General features: G+C 39.9%; 1 protein-coding gene across 2 annotated transcripts in view; it reads right to left on the bottom strand.

Moving 5' to 3' along the window:
• Positions 1-20,282, bottom strand: part of ntrk3a (neurotrophic tyrosine kinase, receptor, type 3a) — a 159,689-nt gene that overhangs the window by 102,945 nt on the left and 36,462 nt on the right. The gene's annotated exons all lie outside the window — the stretch shown is intronic.

Here is a 20,282-nt window from a genome sequence, read left to right as displayed (position 1 = left end):
GTGGAATTGATGTCTAAAACAGAAGCGAGACTTTCTAAATGATGTTTGTGTGACAGCTCCAGTAAATAATAAGGCAGAGGAATCAAATGCAATAATACAGATGTATTCCAAGCAAATACAAAGTCTTTCACATAAGTTAACATTGAAGGTCAAGAAAATAAAAAAGGATCAGCTCTTCAAATCTTTTCTCTAGTATATTGACATACACAATTACACACAGACTTCTGGGAGCAAGTAATGTCCCCCACGGGCCTGAAACCGAAAGCTGCGAGCCTTACTGTCAGGCCTTCATTATCAATATTTATTGAATACTTCAGATCACTTAATACCCCAACACTGCCCTGCTCAGATGCTATCAGGACCAGCTGACATATAATCGATGGATCCAGATGCATCCTAACGCCCAATGCTGCCCATGGGACCAGGGCCTACCGACTGCCCGTTCGTGATGCGTGACCTCCTATAGTTGAACGTTCTGTTGGTAACTATGGACAGCAAAGCAAGATCATTGCACCTCATCTCGTACGCCTCGCTCCTTTTAAGGAGAAGCCTAAAAATCACATACACTCATACTGTAAAATTCCTTAAAATTGCATAATTGTTGACAATGTTTAAAAACGAATCCTTATTCTCCTAATACAGAATAAAGTTGTAATTGCCACTGAATATCAAGACGTGCTCTCTAGAAAGGTCTCAAAAAGAAGAAGCAACTAAAACAAAACGCCCACTTGTTGCCCATTTTAAAGACGAAGTCGCTTCACCATGCTCATCTGAATACGCTTAGCTTGTCCCTCGTGTGGCGCATGAGGAATCTCCAAGAGCAAAAACCAGCACTCGCTGCTCTGACTTGTTGCCATAGCAACATCATCCTGCAAAACCTCACGCTTTCTTTTTTCCTCATTTCCTGTGCCGCAGGACGGAGGCAGGGAAGCGGCTTCCCAGCCACCATGGCCGTCCTGACGCCCACCTCAGACATGGGAGAATATAGAAAACATAACCACGAAAATGTATAAAATAAAAACGAAAACTACCTTCCGTTCCTCAAACGCTCCCGCATGCCCTCGGCATTCTAATCACCTCATTAAATTGATAATGAGATTATTAAGGTGGCCTCCGCGGGGACACATGCGGGCTTCAGGTTTTTTTGTTGAGAACATTATTATTCTTAACGCACAATAAGAAGAGTTCATCTGGACAGTGTGTATTAAAGAAGGAGGTTGAAGGATCAGGATTAAATGAAGAAGTCATTGACCAAGAGCGCTGTCCATCATGACACTTGACTCTAGACCGATAGACAAATGCATGATGATTACACCACAACAAACTCTAATCGACACGCTGTGGGAATTGGATCATGACATGCTTGATGTGACATCATAACAAGAAGATTCTGAATATTGCGTAATTATCTCTTTTTTTATGTGTTTTAATGTCATAGGTTGTGTTAGATAGGAAACCACTGGGGAGAGATAGGATAGACGAGGGGTGTGGGAAAAGCTGATTCTTTTTAAAACAATTTTGGATTGACCATAGATTTTCCTTAGATTGAATTTGCAGATCAACATATGGGCAATTCCATGCAACTTTAAGATAAAAAAATCAGGTTTGCACCATCCTGATAGGTCAGATGTCAATATTTGGTGATTTAAATACCAATGTCGAGTTGTGTAAAGTCTTAAAATGTTGGGTTATTTCAACTCAAAGTTGGGTCAAATATAAACAAACCCAACAGTTGGACTAAATTAACCCAGAATATAGATATATTTGACACAACAATGGGTTAAAACAATCCAGCATTTGGGGTTGAAACGACCCATCATAGGTTAATTTAGAACCCAACAGTTGGGTTGGTCCATTTTTGACCCAACGATGGGTTGAAATAACCAAATATCGTGTATATAATGTTCAATAGGCATCCCTTCTCCATTTGTTGGTTATTATTGCTCCATGGTTTGTACAGCTTAATTCACAGAAAAGTATGCGTACTCTTTCGTCACATCCATAACGCAAGCATTTTTTAGCTCTTTTAAAACACAAAACTTGAGCATAGACTGACATTTTTCTGATGTCTAGACTATATCATCAGGGGGTTAGTAAAATATAAACAGACGATTCATTATATTGGGAATAAACACATGCTCTGAAAATGTTTTTTTTAGATGTGACTGAAAAATGACACATCCATAACAACAAAAAACAAGACATACTAAATAAGAACAGCAAACTTCTAGAAGCTCATGCTGCAATTCATTTACAGTAAACTCATTTATATGGATTTTTGCTATCGCAGCAAAATTAAGATGCATTGTTAATTGTTTATGAATTCTATTGTAACTACAGTCAATATTCCCAACCTCAGAAGACACACACTCTTCCCGCCGTGCACATCTGTGATGACTACCAGACCTCTTTATGGTACTATATTCCTTAGTTGAAACATTCGCCTCTGTTTTTGCTTTTTATTCTCATACAGTATTACGCAATTATCGCCGTGAGTGCTACAATAGCACAAGACTTCAATGAGGGAGCGATAGCGGCTTTCCAAAGAAAGAGAGATAATCAGACACGCCGTTAGCTTGAAAATAGAGGCCAATAAACTAAGATGTGCCTTTATCGTCCTACTCCCTTGAGGAAGTTTAGCTCCCAAATAATCCTTTGGTGCAGACAATCAATTACCGTAACAACTTTCAAGGAAAAGCCAGGCATATGCTACCAGACAACGAGAGCCTTTGAAGGTCTCCTGTTAGCCGGATAATGACAACACGCATAAATGTTTACAGGTTTATTAGCGCGCTTACATGTGTAGAGGCAAGGTACCACTCTTTATGTAGATGCAAAGACAGAGGGGGTCTCAAAGCAGTGCATACGAATGATGTCGTTACCACATCTACAGTTTTCTACAGAGATGTGAAAAGAAGGGTTAAGGACCTTGTTGAGACAGATCATTCACCGGCATTAGCATAGAGAGAGAGGAACTACTGTGGAAACTTCATTAGCTCCAAACCAAACACCGCATTCACCAAGCACACGCTTTCACGTGGTTGTTTCGGGTGTTCTAACAATTGATGTGGTCGTCAGCCTCGACGCTGATAGCAAACACATTAAGAATCACACAGACAGCTTGAAATTCACAATTAAAGGGACAGTTCACCTAAAAATGAAAATGTCAAAATAATTTCTGTTTCTCAGACAAAGCTATCTCATGCCTTCAGAAGACTTTGAAGGAAGAGCCTGAGTCATATGGACTACTTTAATGATGCTTTTGCACATTTTTTGAAGCATGAAAGCTCCAGTCACCATTCATTTAACTATGTAAAAATGTGACAGTCATGTTTTAGCATTTTCTAAAACTCAAACATTCCCTTTTAATAATTAGACATTTCTTGAGGATGAATTAATGATGAAACGTTTCATTGAGCTTAGTTTAAAGAACCACTGTGGTGAAAATCATGTTTTTAATGTTGTTGATATGTCTGTTTTAATACGTTCACTATCCTCTTGAAACATAAATGTCCAAATTCTCTGTTTTTTAAGAACTGCACACTGTACGTTTTAATCGAATTAAGGTCCAGTCAGTGAAATCTAGCAGCAAGGTTGCGAATTGCAACCAACCGCTCACTCCACCCCTCCCATCGAAACTCTACGGCGAATGACAAAAGATGGCGATTTACATGCAAGGGGTAGTATGTAGATAGAAATAACTCATTCTAAGGGAACAAAATCATACCGCTTCATTGTCTGAGCTCTTTATAGACCTCTGAAGACATATTTATAAAGATTATATTGCATTTCTGGCAATAGATCCTCCAAAAAATGAAACACTGGACCTTCAACTGAAAAACTTGAATCGAACTCTGGGCATTGATGTCTATTGAGAATTGATGTTCCAGCTTTATATCAGATAATATGTTTTTGTTTTAATTCAAATTTGATGTTTAAGATCATTTATTTGGGGAGCCACAAAGTGATGCACCCTTACACAAAGGGGGCCTTCCAATTAAAAAGTACCACTGCTCCAAGTCACAAGCATGTTTAATTCATTCACGTATCACAGTTAACAGATGGGATCAGGTAGTCATTTTGAGCATAAAAGAGGAGTTTTAAGGGATAAAATTATCGACTGGGGACTTAAAGCACAGTGGAGGAGGTCATCCCAGAATGCACTGCAGGGGAGCATCAAAGCATAAAGGGGGCTCCACCCGTCGGGCAGCTGCCCAAACTGCCGTCCACGTACAGGAAGTGTCCTTTAAAAAGGTCATACTTCGTTACAGTCAGAAGAAATGTCAGCTAAAATTGGATTTGGTGAAGAGGCAATAAAGAAATAAATAATCAAATCAGATATCAAACGTGATAAGCAACCATAACGCACAGTTTGCGATTGTTACCGAAGATGGAAAGAGACAATATTACAAATTCTTTTATCATTTATCCATCCTCATGTCATTCCAAACCTTTATGACGTTATTTTTCTGCAGAGCACAAAGAAGACATTTTAAAGAATGTTGGTATACATTGACTTCCATTGTACACAAAACCACAGACACATTTCTCAAAACATCTTTTATGTTCCACAGAAGAAAGAGTCACACAAAGGTTTTGAATGACATACTGGTGAATATCATGGTGAAAGTCATCAAAGCAGGTGCTATTCACACAGCAAATCTAATTGGCGGAATGCTTTCCTAAACTATTTAATATTTTGATACGGTCCCCTGACCAAACAGAGTTAGAAAATAAAAAAATAAACAATTCAGTCCCAATGCACAAACCTCCGCAATTTAACACCTCAATTAAACGAGAGCGTCTTTGTGAGGTGAAAAAGTGAATCCTTCAACAGACACAATGGAACAAAGCATGAAGCCATATTCTCTCATATTTCCACTTGTGTATCGCTGAAGCGCAGCTATGTGAAATTAATTATCCCTGATATTCATGACATTCACACTGTTGAATGACAATGGTGCAGTTTGGGCACATACGTGTGATGGATGTACGGAGCTCGCAGTGCGTTGACAGTAAAATCTGATCTCACTGGCTGAAAGCATTGGCTGTTCTGGGATCGTAGCATCTCATCAATAATACACGCCGAGGAGTCACAGGGAAGGCGAAGGGCTAAATGGCCATAAAACAGCAATTAGATACATAGCCCGCAGTCGTCGGTGAGGTAACTATCCATGAAGAGGTAACCAAGGGCCAGGGGCAGGCCCTGAGCTTCCCTCAGCCAGCCAGCCAGCGGACCATGAGAGAGGCTCTTCTACCTGTAAACAACAGACAACAGGTGTCAATCCCTCAGGAGGAATAACACTCACTGCGGGATGCCGTGGATGTGAGAAGAAGACCAGAACAAGCTTGGCAGCCTTGATGAGAAAACATATTTTATATCACCTGCACGACAGTAATTCCTGCTTTTAAGAGACCCCAATGCCTTTTCAAACCTCCAAAAGACCTTGAAGTCATAAAAGATGAAAAGGCCTTTTTCAGTAACTCTAGAAGAATAAACAGAAAAATCCAAATTGGCTTCACACAACTTAATGAGCTTCCATAATCGCTTCAGTAGAAGCCAATACAAACACAAAACGAACCTACACCAATCTGACGTACCCCAAAACAGTCCCATGCAAAATAAATAAGTCTGTATGAATTTTTAACCGCCATCTCTGCAACTATTAGACCAACAGGCATTCATCAAATTCTTCTTCAAGGTCAGAGTTTCTTCTTCAAGGCTGACCGCCTCACCCGCAAATGGATATTCAAATCCCTCTGTCAGCAATGTATCGCGCTGTTTGCTTTGTTCAGACAAGTTTCTACGGCTGCCTCGTCCTCACGCCTGTCTGCTCTCTACAGCTGTCAGTTATTCATGGCTTTCTGCATCGTCCCAGATACTGTAAGCTTGCTTTAAATGCTAATTCACCCTGCCCTTCCCTGCAATAAAAAATAAATAAAAGGATGAATAAATAACCCGCTAACATGCCATTAAACAAGGACGAATGCATGGCGAACAGTTCTAAGAGGACTTAAAACTTCTAATAGAATAGATTTCTTAACGCCAAATTCAGGTTGTTTACAGCTAAGGGCAGGTCATCATCAAGGGGGCGAGTAATATAAAGGATATAAAGGACCGGCCGACTGTCCCTGTTATGTTATAAACTAAGACAGGGTCATAAGAGAAGAGCGTAAAAGTCGTGTATCAATCTGAAAGGGTTTATTTGTCTATAGCGTGTATCTATAAGATATTCCAGTGTATAGTGGTTTGAAATATTAGCTTGGCAGTTGTGTACTGCTAGTGTCGCAGAAATCATTCCCTTCCCTTAATGTAATTGATGTTTGGCTAACTGTTTTATTATATGATCTATAAAGACTATTTAGCTTGTGAAGGGTAACACAAAAAATGATGCCCCTCCTACATAAAACATAAAAAAGTTATTTACTTGAAAATCATTCGCACACTGGTTCCATCTCCAATGAAATAGTGGAACATTATATACAATTAAGTTCAAGGACAATGCTTCTTTTAATTCAAAATAAACATAACATTTATATATTTTTGATCTTTTGATAATAACAATTATCATCATCATTAATAATAATAATAACAATAACCATTATTATTATGATTATTGTTGTTGTTGTTATTATTAATTATAACTACTAGTTAATAATACTAATACTAATAATAACAATAGTTATATTGTTATCATTGTATTGCTAATAATACATAATATAAAAAAATGGTTTAGATCTTTTAGTTGAAACATAATTATCATAGTTCCCTTTGTGTTCTTCCACAGTTTTGATGTAGTCATTATTTTTCTAAACTGTTGAAAAAAAATAGTATAAATAAGCGTCCTAAAATTTTTAAAGCTTACTTCAGTGCTTATAGTTTCATGCTACTAATGCTTATATATGTTTCTATAACCAAGGTCTTTCTTAAAGATATGCAGGAACCGTCACTCAAAAGCATCTTAAATAGATGCTATTGCACACACACACATGGCCAAGGTACTATTCAAATACAAAGAAACACTTCTTTAACCTCCACTGTTGCTCTTTTCTTAACAGCTTCAGCTGTAATAAAGACTCACATCATACAGCTTTTCTCTAGAGAAAGCCAGCCTACCACCTCAGGTCATTACCGCCCAACACCGCAGTGACATCCATGATACATTGTGAATCTCTTCCCAGAATGCAGCAGAACCCTGAAGGTGCCTGCGACTCCGTTGTCCTTACCAGCGGCCTTCAAGAACCACAACAAAGGACAGTGAAACGCATACGAAAATTCTTCTCTGCTCAGTAGGGAGCTATTCGTCTGTCTGAATATGTATTCGTTCCCCCTGGAGTTGACCTTCGGTACTGCAGCGCACTGTCACAGTCGCGTTTCTGGAGGGTACATAAATGGTGATAGTGACTGATATGTTTGTCCAGGGCGTGGTGCGTCACGGGCCCCAGGTCTGTGCTCTAATTGTCTTTTTAATGATCTCTGACCGGCCCGCGTCTCAGAACCGCACTTCACGTGACAAGATTTATGACTTTGCTGGAATAATCCATTCAGGGCATTTCTACAGCACGGAGTGTGAGATTGTCTACACTCCGTTGGGTACCAGGCACGGGGTATCAATTAGTGTTGTCAGCTGTCCAAGCTGTGAAACTGAGGGCTTTCGTTTATTACGGTGGGGTTTTGTGTGTCAACTTCAGATATTTATAATTGGGAGATAATTGGTGTTGCAGGAATATAAAAAAGGAAAACACGTTGGTTATGGGAGACACGACCTGACAGAAACTGGTCACTGTGGGGAGAGTTGTTTGTGTGTGCTGTTCCTAAACTTCGCGGTCTGTTCTCTTCTTAACTACAAAGCCAGCTCGTACTCCCGCCCGATCGCGATTGTGTTTTGTGGTTCGGTGGGTTGGGTGGTTCCGCCTCCGCTCATTCCCGTTCCGGTCCACTGGAAGAAGTCCCTATACAACTGACGGCCAGATCTGCTCAACATAAAAATACACGGCACATCCAAATATTTGGTTAAATAGTCTATCCTTAACTACACTTTTTTTCTAGAACTCCAGTACAAATATCATAAAAACATTTTTAACCTCCTTGATTAATTTTTCCACCTATGCATGCTGGGATTGCCTTCTACACAAAGGACACTCTCCGATCCCTATAAACAGCACATGTGCCTTAAGGGACAATCTTTACATCAGGAGTGTGACCATGAACCCTTAAAATACAGTCTAGGTAGGTCTTGGCAGCTCACCGCACAAACAGAAATAAGATTTTTGTAATGAAAGTTATTATGGATGAAGAAGACCGTGAATTTAAGTCTATGTGTGCATGTCGAGGAGAAAGCAAGGACAGAAAAGAGCTGATGAAATTGACAATAAGCAGCTGGCAAAACTGCCAGAGGCACTTTGCATCTTTCACCCTTCTCCTCTATTGGTCGAAAGTAGGCAGCCAAATTCCAATAAAAAAGATGAAAAGATTAGAGCTTCTCAAGACCAGCAGTGACTACTGTTTGTGCCTGAGAGGCTTGGTGGCATTTAGTAAAATACTATAGTAACTATTTGCACAAACAATCAAAAGTTTGAACACACTTTGTTGCATTTCTTTTTAATGTTCTTGGAAACCTTTTGTTCTACACTTTAATCTTAATGCTCAAAATTAGTTTTGCAGAGCAACATGACTTGTGCATTGATATACATTTATGTACAAAACTAAAATGTCTACTTTAAAGAAATGAAATACTGTAGAATATGATCTAACATTGTCTAACATCACAACATAATTTCCAATCTTCATTGTGCTATTTTTAAAGACTTTTATTCTAAAATGTGTGAATTACAAATTGAAGAATGTGTAGACGTTCTGGGGAAATGGTCCAAAAAGATTGATGACTCATTGTATGCAGAGGCAAAAACTGAGTATGTTCCTTTATCCTCCATTATCACATACACCTGACCAGAAATGCCAATTTCATGTTTCAACAGGAAATGCATGAAAATAAGACATTTGTAGAACCAGGTCCTCCATGTCGGTCATACATGACACCAGGTGCTTGCGTCAAAAATGCTCACCTTTTCTTTGATATACATTTGATATACATTTGATATACACTTATATTTAATTTACATTTATATAAAATGACTATTTTAACATTTTCTTTTGTGTTATGTTTTATGTTAACGACTCATTTTGACCACATCCTTCATTTTCACATCTTGCTGCATCTAGACATACGTGCTTGGAAAGAAAACAAAAAAACACCAATTGACTTGAAATGTAATGCCACCGGTCAGCCAGGTCAGATCACCGGGTCATGTTTACCAACCTGGTTCGGTCTTGTTAACTTAATGACCATGCAACCCGCATACACTTCAACCTGCACAAACTCTGTGTGTGTGCGTATTTGTCCGTCTAAAACAGGCTTAGCTGGAGTGCATTCGCGTCACTGCTTAGCTCCGACTTGCTCATATCTCTCGAAACAATGAGCTGTCTGGCCTGGCAGTGCCGCAGACGATGGACATGTGGGTCAGGGAGAATACAGTCCTCCGACGTGTCTGGTGGAGGCATCCGCTGCCACAGGCGGCTTGGACAGGAAGCTCGCAGGACGAATGTCTCCATAGCTTCCTCACGTCGTACCCGATGCCACGCTATCTCTGCTAGCAGACTCGAGGGGTATTGTGTGGCCTATCCAAGCCTTACTCGGGAAGACACTAAGCTCCCTGTGAAAGCATCGTTTGCGAAATCCACCGGACCGGAAACGAAGAGATACTAAAGTGAAGGGTGACGTTCGAGGTTAAATACCCACAATCCTCATCAAGGTACATAATGAAAGATTAGCATTTAAACAAACCAAGAATGCAAACAAATGTGCAGCCGTTCGTGCAAACTCACTTTCACTTACAATCCTGCAGTATTTTTTTCTTCCGTGCTGTGGGCCGCGGCAATCACGGTGGCAGAAGATGAGATGCATTTAATTAGGATTTAATGAGATGACAGAGAAAGGAGTTGTGAGGAACATCGCGACGGCTTTACAGTCATCAGGTGTCTAAGAACGCTTTCATATATCCGCCAATAGTATAGTTTCTATAGTATATATAATTGCAGTATAATTTCAACAGGACGACACTGCAAAACAGGTCACGTTCGTAGGCAAACGTATGTATAATTTGCTATTAACGGTCACTTCCTGTCATCACAGCCATGAGGATTGAAACATTGAAAAAAAGACACCAGATACACAGACAGCACCAACCAGCACCAGACTCAAATAAACACGGTTGTTTAATGTGACCACCACATCGGCGATGTGAGATGCGACATGGCGGAATCATTATCAAGTAAACCCAGGGACGGCAGTATGCGTCACCGACACAAGGTGGGAAAAATAATGAGATGACCAAGACAAGCCATCTTTCTCAGTAACTGTGAGAGAATGGGGGACGGAAAAAAGACAGAAAAGACAAAAAAGAATGGAATGATAGACAAGGAAGAAGACAGGAAACCGTCATAAAAAAGAGGAAGAGATAGTGTTATCACTTAGATACAGCCCATTAGCCATCCCAACTGCTTTCTAACGTCCATCTACCTGCGGAGGGGATAGGCCGCACCTGCCTGCGTATCCTATCAGATCTCTCGAACATTCTCATCGGGTATACAGTGGCCTTCATCTGTTGTGCAGAGCAGATCGGTCAGTGACACTCAAGTCAGTCTAGTGCAGTCAAAGCAGAACAGTGCCCAGACACGCATGTGATTTTTGAAAAACGCGACCAACCAGGAGAAAAAGCCATCTGCGAGTTCGCGCCCCTGCCAAATCACCTCTATTACCCCAAAGGAGAGCTTGAAACTCTAACGACGCAAATGTGCGCTGATTTATTGCTTTGAGATACTTTCAGGGACCGTCTACCTGACCCCCCTTCTGTCAGCTTTTTGATCTCTCTCTCTCTCTCTCACTCACTCGCTTCGACGTATTTCCTAAGAAAGCCACTAAAAGCATAAAAATCAAACACTCAGGCACTTTACTAAAAGACGTAGGCTGTGTGCACAGGGCTGGTGTAAGTGGTATAATCTTGATTGAATGATCCAATCCACAGAAGGCACAACAGGACCCCATTTACAGGCTGTGTTCTATGCTAGTGTTACACAATCGTTCGTAATTACTTAAACAAGCTGTATTATTCAGAGTAAGAAAAGTCTGCAAGACTGCTATTTTATGGACAATAAGACAGATTATAACACGGTGTGTTCACCTTGTCCTACCGATGCCTGCCAAAAGGGCAGTACATAAGCTGCATTAAATAGTTTAATGCCTTTTAAGAGTGGTTTGTGATTTGGTGATGCTATTAATGTGCTCAAGACATTTGCTTAGTTGCTCTCAGTATTTGGCTCACATGTGTTCTGGAGTTTTATTACTAATATTCTATTACTTAGCATGGCTTCCTTTTTACTAGTTTACATACTACAGAAATAGTATAGTAGACAACACTATATGCATTATACATTATGTTGAACTCTAAGCACTATTAGTTATTAGGATCAGTCTATCTTTTCAATCCTCTCCCTGCTATATCCTTCATTATGCAAGCAAACAATACATCTTTAATTCTCTATAATCACTTCTTTATTTCACAATGATATCGATTAATCATTTATCAAAATTCTCAAAATGTATCAACTGTTATTGAAATAATCCAAATTAAAATGAGTTTATCATTAAAGAAAACATGGAGGATCGTTTGATTTTGTCAAGATTATCTGTATTGTATATATTTCTTCAGCAAAAAAATGTATTATATAAATTATCATTTTTTATCAATTACATAAATTTATGATTTATCAAAATGTATCAACATTTATTTAATCAAATATTATTGTCAAAATATACTTCATCAAATGTATCAAAATGTATTAACGGCTATGTAATTAATCAAAAATAAAGTTAGTATATCATTTATCAAATTTTATCGAAATGTATCAACATTAATTTATTAAATCAAAATTTTTGGTAAATTATCATTTATCAAATGTATGAACAGTTATTTAATTTGAGTTCAAGTTGTGTCAACATTTATTTAATTGATCAAAATTGAAGTTAATTGATCAAAGTTACAGATAATTTATTACATTTCTTCAAATGTATTTTTTAACAAATTGATCAAAAGCTAATTGATCAAGATTAAAGTAAAATTATAATTTATTATGTGTATCCATTTATTTTTAATTAAAGTTTTTTGGGTTTGTTTATGAATGTTAGCCTCAAGAATATTTATACCCTAGTGAAGCTTAAAACATTGACAAAATTCACATTCATAAGACACAAAAGCAATCAAAACTTACATTTTCTTAAAGTACATCAATTCAGGATAAAAACGATGGGTTTATTCTCATCCTGTTGAAAGTGGGATTATCATGAAGCCCCAAGAAGGTCACACGTTTGGCCTGAGGATCCATTCACACATGTTCCTGTCCCGTGAGACTCGATTTTGTGTGACATACGTCATCCAGGCAGGTGGCTTCAACTAGTGCAAAAAACGAGTTGTCGCTTCCGTGACCTCCCTTAAAATCTCACACCCTAGACTAACTGCACGTGACACGGGACTGGTCCAAGACTGAAAGCCCTGCTGTCTGAGACGAGCGAATGGGTTGTAAATAAACCTAGCGATATGGACATTCACACATGGCATGCCACATCTGACACCATCATGAGGGTTGAATCTGGAAACCATTCGGCGTGCGGTTTTTTGTCCTAAGAGACGAATATGAAGTCCTTCATCCACTACACGCCAAAAAAGCACCATATGGCACTTAACATCTCATTCGCCACTATTGCTCTACCTGCAATGACCCTCATCATCCAAGCACACACATTCAAACCTTTATTTCTCTATAATCACTTATTTATTTCACACCAAGACCAATTTGCCGAACGATCTGTCACAACACAACAGTGACTTGCATAAACAGCTCTTTACTGGCCTACGGTCCGCCCATTCTATTAAAACCAGGAATTTCAAAGCATGCCATTCACAGTTGATTGAGGTCATTAAATAGTTGGGTTGGTTCACAGACACGCTGAGGAAAGCGTTCAGGCATCACAACATCACGCAGAATGTTCTCATGCACTCATTAAGCAGCTCTGTATATTCACTGGTGCACTTGGTTAGATAGCGATTTGCTAAACCCCCCTCCCGAATGAAAGCAACTTTAATGGCCGTGATACCTTCGATGACATGAAGCAGTAACACGCTGCCAAGTGGCCCCCGTGGTGTTTTGTAGATGCTTTACGACCATGGCAACGGGCTGGAGGGGAAAACAGCAGCCATGCCGTCTTGATGGTCTGGGCACGCATTGGAGGAAACAGGGGCCATCTTGTACTGTTTTCGAGCCGAGGCATCCTGTGCGGCAAGCACAGATGGTACCTTGAAACTGGCACGCGTGACGATCCTATGGCGCAGTGCCAACGACAACATCGGGAAAATCTATTCGTAGCACACCTACAACGCTGACGGTGAGCTGCCAGTGTTGGTTTTGGCAACCACTTCTTCAATACGAGTGCAACATAGATTATACATCCAACAACCCTGCTGAAACAAAACAACATTGCTGGTCAAGATGTGTTGTGTTGAATGGTAAGTGACTCTCACTGGGGTGGTTCATGCAAACTTGTACATGAATCTTTTCTTCTGTGGAACACGAAATAACACATGTTGAGAAATGTCTTTGTCTATACAGTGGAAGTCAATGGAGGCTAATGTGGTTTGCTTGCCAACGTTCTTCAAAATATCTTGGTTTGTGTTCCGTAGAAGAAAGAAAGCCATACAGGTTTGGAATGACATGACTATGGTCATCCAGCTTATCCAGAAAAAACACACTGCTAGCATCTAACATCAAGACCATCATGTAAATTCACAGTATTATCCAAAAAGTACTTCAAAAGAGCTTGTCTCCAACACCATAACCACCCACTTGACCTACCACTCAAGGTCAAGCTACAGCTCTTGCTAAGTTCTCTAGAAAACTATTTAGGGACCACTTTTACGTAACAACTTATTAGCGAGCCTAACTAGCAAGCACCCCTTCAACCTGGTGAAGAGATCTTCTCAGAATAGCACCACCCGCTATCTTCTCCATACAGTGTATATTAATAAATTTCTAGACAAAGGTTTCATCCAAGCGTGTACAACGGCGAACACAGGAGCACGCTGTCCTGACCTAATACTCCATTTTGTCCCCCGCCCTTTTCCTCTTCTCTTTTTTTCAACCGAACCAAAACATGTTTTGAAAGATAAGCCTACTTAACCAGCGGATACTTCATGCTTTTTGTCTGTATGAAAATGGATTAGAAGTGGAACGCGGAGCAAAAGCGAGCGCCAGAAAAAGCTACAAAAAGTGAGAAACAGAACAACTGAGAGTTTTTGTTTTTCTTTTCCAGATTTAAACTAAAACATTCGTCCAACGATGGCCTTATGGGCTGCCGGTTGAGGAAAAGATCTGAAACAGGGCCCCGGGGATCAAGAAGGGCCTGCAGTGCCCTGCCAAAGTTCTTCACTCCATCATGCCATTACTTAATGAAAGCGTTGTAGCTCTTTTTTTAACTTTCTGTGTGTTATAATGAGATCATTAGCAGAACAGATTTAATTATAGCGCGGGCAAGCGTGTTGTGCATTTGAGGTGCACCTGGCAAACTTGGTCCATCATCAAAATACTGAGCTTTGCTTTCCAAGGGCTGCAGTGCCCTTGTGGGAATGTGGAATTATAATGAAGTATTATATTCATAACCTGGTAGGAGCTAAATATCATTTTCCTAAGAGCATAAACCAGCAGGGACGCTGGTCTTGGATCTGACTGTTCCACTTGGCATGGTTGGCCTCGACTGGTACTTGCGTTTGTCTTTGGTCTTAAAAGCTGTGATAACGTTACTTCTTGCAGGTAAAACTAAGCAAACGAAAAAGTGTTCGTGCAAGGGATACACAATAAGTTCAGCTGATGATTTCATCATGTCATGTTGTGACGTCATTTAAAAGCGGATCAAAAAAGTGTGTAACCTGCAATTTCATATTTTGAACAGAGATGGCGCTAGAGAGGTCACAATTAATAAGTTAAAATATTTTGGTGCACTTTTAACAGTAGAAAAAAACAAGAAATTCGAACTATACTAGGATTTTTGAAAAACACAATTCTACCACAAATGAAAAATGCTAAACACACTTTCACAGTTTTGTCAGGCAGACGCGCTGCCATATAAGTTTTGCGCCTTATATTTTTTCATTAACTTCCTCAGACTGTCATAGTCTATTTACCAAATGAATACACATGGTTTACAATGATGATGCAAATGGGGAAGAGGAGTATTTGACTTTCCGCCCCGGCACCAAACAAACGCGGATTGTGCATACTGAACTCGGTAGACTCACAGGAGCAAACAAGCACGCACAAACAGCGATTTTTGTGTACACAGAGCTGTCAGTTCTTCTGACACGAGTCTATGTTTGTATGTATATGCATCTCTCGCTCTCTCTTTCATGACTCCCAATTCTCTCCATCACCCTGCCACTCTCTTTTCCTCCATCATCATTTCTTTGGATCATTTATTCAAACCACGTTGTGAAGCTCCTTCTCCCTCTGCATACCTCCCATACCGTTGCTGTTTCTCTCCGACAGATTATACGGATGTCTGAAAAGGGGGCTGTAAAAATAAAAGGTGCACGCTGCCATTCCCCAGGATTGGTTTGCGGGAGGTAACAGCTCAGCGGACAGCACAGGGTTCTGCAACGGAGTTATTGATCCGAATAGTGTCAGCAGGGTTGGCGTGGCCTCCCAGGGGAGAGCACAGGCTGTGCCCGGCTCATCTGAGCATCGCAGCCCATTAGCCCAGCTGATACCGTGAGCCACTTCTATCGAAAAAGAATGTAAGAGGTCAGTGGCTTCATGATGGTATAGTACAAGGAAGGTGTTTTAAGATAGGAGCTTTTGTTCTGTGTGTGTGTCATTTGGAAAGACCAATTCGATTTGACTGTGGGCGGGGCTACCTAGCATGACCTTTTTAAAAATTGTGCAAATAAATTGTCGTTTTTTCGCCACAAGGTCCGATAAAGTGAAAATGTGTCATTAAGAACACAAAAAAACAAAAGAATTAAGTGAAGATGCACAACCACATGCACTGCAAGTCAATACAGCGGTTTTCACAATTTCAGCATCCAGACTGACAGCCGTGGACAGCAAGGGTCAGACCCCATCCCCACAAGTACCATTCTCACCGTTTGATTGACAGCTTTAATCGGCAATCATGCCGCTCCATCATTTAGCCCTCAATCTATTTTAGTGGAAAAACACACATTAGACAAACGGACGCCGTTTCATGTTTCATAAAAGGCGAGAATGGCGTGTCAGGTGTGATGTGCGTGATGAATGGTGGACTGATGATAGTGGTTAGTAGTGATAGTAGTTTCAAGCCATTAATCAGGTATAACGTGAAACTAAGATTACTACAGAAGAGATAAAATATGGAAAACCCTGCTACATTTAGTGATGTGTGGATTGAAAATGAGTAATTCTTTAGGTAATATCTGTAGATATGCTTTCTTTCTCAGAACTCAAAAGAAGATATTTTGTAGAATGTCGGCAACCTTGCACTTGCATTGGTTATTTGTCTATTCGATAGAAGTGAATGGGTACCGGCGTTTATTTGGTTACCGACATTCTTCAAAATATCTTCTTTTCTGTTCTGTAGAAGAAAGAAAGTCAAACAGATGACAAGAGGGCGAGTTTGTGATAGCTTTTCATTTTCAAAACACATTACAAACACTACCGGTCAAAATGTATAATAGTTATTATTTAGAAGTCATTAATAATAATCAGGTTACTTAATTAAATTGTGTGTTGTATAAAAAAATGGTGTTTGAATAATAATAAACAATGAGAAATTTCATTTTTCGTGATCTATTCATCTAATAAGCCTATAAATCAGCTACTATAAGACCTTGCTTGTAAATTCAACATGATCTCTCTCTCTCTCTCTTACCACATTTCCTTCTAACATGTTTAAGAGGAACCATGGCAGAACCCCTGGATATCAAAAAAAGGAAACCTCTTCTTTTGACACATATCTTACAAAGAAGCCAATTAGTTGGCCCTCTTATGGTGCAGACCTGTTCTCGTGTATGCCAGGGAGAGCTTTTATCCCGCTGCATGAGGACATCTCCCCACGGAGAAATGACATTGATGCCTCGGCTTGAGTTAGGCTATGAGGAAGAGTGCTTCTTATGTGGGAAAGTTGCCACAAAGGGCTTGTTTTTAATATTAACCAACAATGGATACAATATAAACAGGGCATTAAAATATATATATATACTGTATATATATCCGTCTGGTGCCACAAGACACATAAAGGAAATTGAACAATAGGTGATGATGTGACTAATCGATTACCAAATGGTCTGTTATAAAGACCAAAAAAAAACCAAGAGTCTTACTTTACCCACCCTCAAGGGATTTAAAATCTGTCTACATTTCTTTGTCTGATGAACATGGAGAGATATTTGGAAGAACGCTTGTACAAAGACATATTTACAGGTTGGGAACAACTCGAGGGAGAGGTGAGTAAATGACATACGTAAGGGCTATCCTTAAAATAAATAATCTCAAACATAAAAAGACTGATAATCTGTTTTTTAAAATGTAAGAGTGGTCATAAAACATAGTCCTGTTATCGGTAATTATTGTTTTTGCTAATCTGATAGCCTGAATGAGATCAGCAAGAAAAGAAAAATTAGCTGACAAGTTATGTACAACCCACAGACTTTTATTTTAAAATTGTATGTGCTCATAAGAAGAGATCCCAAACTATAGATCTCTTTCACACAGGGAAGGGGGCTTAATCTTGGCCATCACCTCAAAACAGTTTATACGGATTTAGAGAAGAAGACTAATGGAAAAAGCACAAGCTTTTAACACATATTAAACCATCACTGTCATAAACATTAGTGTTTAACTTCAGCTTTTTTAAAATGAGGATGTGAATGACTGTGTGAATGATGCATTAGAGCTGTTGTGGTATTACAGCGGCAAAATCTCAATTTCCCTCTGAAGAGGAACAAATGCGCCTGGCACAGCGCGCTACAAACCCACAGCAGACCTCTCGCCACCCACAGCTCAGGGCCTCTCCACCACACACACAACAGCTTGTTCCGAGTCGGGATGAAATCTGGCTAAAGGCCGCCCAGTAACCCTCCCATCTCTACCAGCGACGGATGGCTGATCTCTGCACTAACCCGTCATTTCATTTCACATGTGTGCATTCTGTCTTATCTCCGACAGTCGATAGATCAGGTTGAACCATATCCTGCGACATTTAAACATCAAAATATTCACAACACGGAAGTTCTCACCAAACTGAGAAAGCCCCCCACATCCAGACAATTGTGTAAATCGGATTGGAGGATGTTATTTTGGAACCACCTTTGGAGGAACTACAGTGCCAACCGCCATTGAAACCTGTGGTCTGGATAGCTCAAATGGACAAAATGAGCGCGGGGAAGATAAAGAGAAGGAAAGGACATAAAATAGCGAAGATTGATAGCCAGAGACACAGAGAAAGACACAGCAAGAGAGAAAATGACAGGCGCAGTGATTGCAGAAGATACGAGATTTGGGGACAGTGAGTACCGCACATATTCAAAAGAATAGAACTTTATGACCTCTATAGACAACTGACTTTGTCTGTGCCGCTCGGCTGCGCTGGGTCTTAAGGGGACTGTCTTTCAAAAGTTTGTGATGTGGAATTGCAATGCATCATGGGTCATTATGAGTGATGGTCTCATTGCCAGGATTCATGGGCTCGTAATGGAAAGTAAAATGAGATGAATAGAACGATGTGAAATCCCGTAGGCCAAAATATGATGTAACTTCTGCCTGAAACCTCTGCATTTTTAACCTTTTTGGGAACTCATTAGAACCGACTTCAAAAAGAGACATCGCATACTAGTTTAGGAACGCTAGATTCTGAGCTGATTTACTTGTAACACTTAACAATATGTTGAGATTCATTTATAATATTTGATGCAATGATTAACATGAAAATGAGGAATATCAGCATTCTTTGCTACTTATTTTAAACCAAATAAAATCTTCTGCCAAAGTGTTATCAACTCAATTTGTACCATAATCACGACTTCAGATTTACCTTTAGCGAATCATGTCCTTTAGCTTCAGATCACACCTGTCGCAAATGAATAATGCAATAATGCAAATAACACCTTGCGGAAACGCAATTAGTCAGTCCAAAGCTTAAGCCCGCATTTCACACACCTCTCCGAAATCACAAACAGGCATCATCCTTAATATCAGATTCACATTTCAATGAGCAAAAGAAAAAGGCATCAAACTTTCATCGAGCCAAATAAAGCTCTCGGTGGGGCATCGGGGCCTTCAAAGTCCACGGAGACGATGCTTCGTCTCTCCATTGCTGATGAGCGTCCCGATTCGTTTCAGGGATGGAAACACGGCTGACTGACTAACCACAAAGTCAAAGGCTCATTTTGGAGTCCTTTCACTGAGAAGGCAAAGATGTAAGCCGTTTTAGCGCCTTTCTCCCGTTGTGAGGGGAATAAAACAGCAGCGACAGTGGCATGAATAAATAATGCCATCTTAGAAACAAAGATAGAGTGAAGGATGGATAGAGGGGGAGAGAGAGCGACGGAAAAAGATTAAAACACAAGGTTTGCATGGCGAGGCCGGAAAAAGAACAATAGGAAAGAGAGGGAGAAGCAGAGGAAGAGTCTACCAGTGACAGTTTGTAGAGAAAGACCAAGCTTGAAAAAATAAAAAATGGTGATAAAGAGAAAGTTCAAGGGAAACTGGCATGAGGCTGAACAACTAGGGTTGGAGAGGAGTGCCAAAAAAGATCCTACAAGCAGCGTTACAGCATGTCCGAACCAGGCACGACATGGTAGGTTTCAGCAATAAGCAATTTATCTGTTCACGCTGAAGGCAAAAGTTTGCGCAATGCGGCACAATAACAGCCAATCAGATCATATTTGGTGATTAATGTACGGAGCTATCTGACGCGACAGGGCTGGAATAGAAACCAAGCGACATGAAAATGGTTGTTATAGAAAAATGTTATGACTACAGTTAGGGGTATACAATATACCAGTTTTGACAATTACCGTGATATCGTGTTTATTCTAAACGTATTGTAATTTTGCAATCTTTCTACATAACAATATGTAATTTTGCTTTCGACGGCTTTATTTATTTCTTTTCTAAAAAAATTATGGTAAATACTGTGATG

The sequence above is a fragment of the Triplophysa dalaica genome, chromosome 24 (assembly GCF_015846415.1).
Source record: "Triplophysa dalaica isolate WHDGS20190420 chromosome 24, ASM1584641v1, whole genome shotgun sequence".
NCBI classification, from domain to species: Eukaryota; Metazoa; Chordata; class Actinopteri; order Cypriniformes; family Nemacheilidae; genus Triplophysa; species Triplophysa dalaica.
The sequence above is the reverse complement of the archived record's forward strand: the minus strand, read 5'-3'. Positions and strand labels throughout refer to the sequence as shown.